This window comes from Dromiciops gliroides, chromosome 2 (assembly GCF_019393635.1).
Source record: "Dromiciops gliroides isolate mDroGli1 chromosome 2, mDroGli1.pri, whole genome shotgun sequence".
NCBI lineage: Eukaryota > Metazoa > Chordata > Mammalia > Microbiotheria > Microbiotheriidae > Dromiciops > Dromiciops gliroides.
The window spans coordinates 129,972,067-129,975,705 of NC_057862.1; the positions used below are offsets into that span (position 1 = coordinate 129,972,067).

The 3,639-nt window shown below is 40.8% G+C and overlaps 1 pseudogene; it reads left to right on the plus strand.

The window, feature by feature from the left end:
* Window positions 1-531: 531 nt before the first annotated feature.
* Window positions 532-1,263, plus strand: LOC122742812 (annotated as a pseudogene).
* The last annotated feature ends 2,376 nt before the right edge of the window (window positions 1,264-3,639 follow it).

Below are 3,639 nucleotides of genomic sequence, written 5' to 3' on the forward strand. Positions count from 1 at the left end.
CATGCCACTAATTAACATTGCTTCAGATCTTTTGATTTAGCATATTTGAGCGATACATTTCAGAACTTTCTAATGCATGCTGAGTTAGGATAAATTACAAACTATGCTCACATACTCCAACCTTAACACAGGAGCAGGGATAATGGACAGCCAGGGTTCATGGTACTAACAGAAACCTTCTTGCCTTAAAAGAGAGGGAACAGATTTCAACCTGGGCATTCTGCAGCAGGAAAGCCTTAGAGGTGGGAAAATGGCATAAGAGAAGGTAATACAAGACTGAGAATAGAAGGAGCCAGGCAGCTGTACTTTCTGTATCAGAAGTCAACATTGATAGACAGGCTTGTCAATTGCAGAGCTCAAAGGACCAGATATAACATTAGTTTAGAAACACCAGAAGCATAACCAAGTCCAGGGGAAATTTTCCATCAGTTAGAATTGATTTAGCTTCCATTATGTACCAGTCATTGTGATAAGCCCTAGGGAACCCAAAGAAAGATTAAAAGGAAAAAATAGCTTTCCTGTCTGTGCAAGATGGTGGTACAAATCTCTAAGAAGAGGAAGTTTGTTGCTGATGGCATCTTCAACGCCAAACTGAATGAGTTTCTCACCAGGGAGCTGGCTGAAGATGGCTATTCTCAGGTGGAGGTGCGAGTTACCCCAACCAGAACAGAAATCATCATCTTGGCTACCAAGACTCATATTGTTCTTGGGGAGAAGGGTCGCCAGATTTGTGAACTAACAGCTGTAATGCAGAAGAGGTTTGGCTTCCCTAAAGGCAGGGTAGAGCTGTATGCTGAAAAGGTGGCCACCATAGGTCTCTGTGCTATTCCTCAGGCTAAGTTCCTGCATTACAAGCTCCTGGGAGGCCTTGCTGTGTGTAGGGCCTGCTATGGTGCCCTCTGCTTTTTTATGGAGAGGTGAGCAAAGGGTTGTGAGGCGGTGGTATCTGGTAAACTCAGAGGCCAGAGGGCCAAGTCCATGAAGTTTGTGGATGGTCTGATGATCCACAATGGAGACCCTATCAATTACTACGTCAACATAGCTGTGTGCCACGTCCTCCTCAGACAGGGTGTATTGGGAATTAAAGTCAAAATCATATTGCCCTGTGACCAAAGTCATAAGATTGGCCCTAAGAATCCCATGCCTGACCATGTGAGTATTGTAGAGCCCAAAGATAAGATTCTTCCTACCACCCCCATCTCATAGCAGAAGAGTGGGAAGGCAGAGCAACCCACTATGCCCCAGTCAGTGCCCACTGCATAACAGGACTCTGTGACATCTGGAATGGTGTGCCCAAAGTTCTTCTGTAAAACTCTTTAATAAAATCTTTTTCAAAACAAACAAACAAACAAAAGAATCCCAGGGCTCAAGGAGTTCACAGTCTAATGAGGGGTACAATATCCAAGCAACTATGTATAAACAAAATACATATAGGATAGATTGGGGATAGTCTCAGAGGAAAGATGTTAAGATTAATTACCTGAAAAGATGGCACTTTTATTGAGATTTCAAGAAAGCAAGGAAAGCCAGGAGGCAGAGATGAGGAGAGAAGGGAGGCAGCCAGTGTAAATTCCTGGAGTCAGGCCATGGAGTGTCTTGTTCAGAAAGAGCAAAGAGGCCAGTATCAAAGGATCAGGAGTATGTGGAACAAGGGGCCATTTTATGAAGGGTTTTAAAAGGCAAACAGAGATTTGTATTTGATCCTAAAGGTGATAGGGTGTCACTGGAGTCGATTGAATGCCTTAGGAGGAAAGACAGTGATATGATCAGATCTGTACTTTGGGAAGATCAATTTGGCATCTGAGTAGAGGATAAATGGGAATGGAGAGAGACCTGAGACAAAGCCCGGGATTTATTAACCAAGGTTTTGGTACCAGGTACAATTGAGGCTTTTGACCTTAGACAAGTAAGATTCTGATGTATTACACTTGCAGTTCTCTGCAATCAAATGCAAGGTTTTGACACCAGCCCTGCAAATCAGCTTGCTAACCCTCTTCCTCCTTCTATTTCCCCTCTAATCCCTTTAGCTAGAGAGCTTCTAGTACTGATGCCAGCTGTTACCGTCTTCTATGAAATTTCTTTTATAGCCATCAAGAATTTATCCAGTCGTGGACAATCCACTGAAATAATTATCACATATTTTGTCACAATTCTCCTGTTTCCTTGAAAAATCACAGAATTTCAAAGCCACAGCAGACCTTAAACTTATGCTACTCTGACTCCCCTCATTTTAGAAAGGAGGAATTGTTGTTCTGTTCCCAGTTCCCACTTTTGATACAGTGGATCACTCAAATCCAGGGGTTTTGGATAAACAATTCCTTAACAAAAAAAAAAATTAGAAATTCACATGTAGATACAGCCCTGAAAAGCAGTTTTTAAAAAAGCAGATAAAGTCACTGGCAAGGAGATTAAAAAAAAAAAAAACAATCATCAAAGAAGTTCCCTAGACTCTTAGGAACATACCCCTCAATAAAGACCAAAAATTATTTTTGTAATCCCTTTGTTCAAAGGTCCCACAGCTGGGTTCCACATCACCCTGCCCAGGGGCAAGTTAACTCAAATTGCCCAAGTCTGTCTACAGAGTCTCAGTTAACAAGAGAATAGTGTAGAAGTATCCAGGTGAACTCAAACCAGCTCCTCTACTGTCCTGGCCCACAACAATAATCTATTTTTAAAATGGGACCTATGATTTCATTGGTAAAGGGAATCCTTATGAAAAATTTTCCTCTAGTAATGGAGATTGTCATGTGCTCTATAAAGCAGAGTCCTTGACAATTGCCTAATTGTACTGAGAGGTTAAGTAACTTGGTCAGGCCCACACAGATGGCATGGGTCAGTGGTACTGACACCAAGGAGGCCAGATTGCTCTTCATTCCTGCATGTTTCCTTTTTCCTGTGTCATTTCTTATATTATTAAAGATATTCACTATTACTCTGAGGAAGATGGAAAATGGATTTTAGAATGAAGTTTTGCACAGGGAAGAAAAAGGAATCAAAAGAACAACACACACACATACACATGCACACACCCATGCACACACACGTTTGAAGAGTTTGAGGGAAACTTTAAATAACATCAAAAGTCAGATCAAATACAATGAATTTTTTAAAGTATACTAATTTATTAAAATTTTATTTTACCCCTTTCTTTTCTTTTAATATTCAGTAAATCACTAAGGTATAAGATTCCATATAACATTATTGAAATCCCATTTTTCATATTGTTTTGCTTAGCCATTGTCAAGGATACTTTATAGGAGGTTTAGCTGTGAGGTTGTTATTATTTTTTATGGGGGGTGTTGTCCACTAAATTACAAGGAAATAAAACACTATTAGTGAAACCATTTCTTTAAAGAAAGTCAGTATAGGGGGCAGCTAGGTGGCGTAGTGGATAAAGCACTGGCCCTGGATTCAGGAGTACCTGAGTTCAAACCCAGCCTCAGACACTTAACACTTACTAGCTGTGTGACCCTGGGCAAGTCACTTAACCCCCATTGCCCCACCAAAAAAAAAAAAAAAAGAAAAGAAAGAAAGGCAGTATAGAACAGTGGATAGAGAACTTGCTTTGGAACCAGGAAGAGATAGGTTGTGAGCTGCCTCTGACCTACTTACTGCCTGTATGATCCTAGACAAATCACT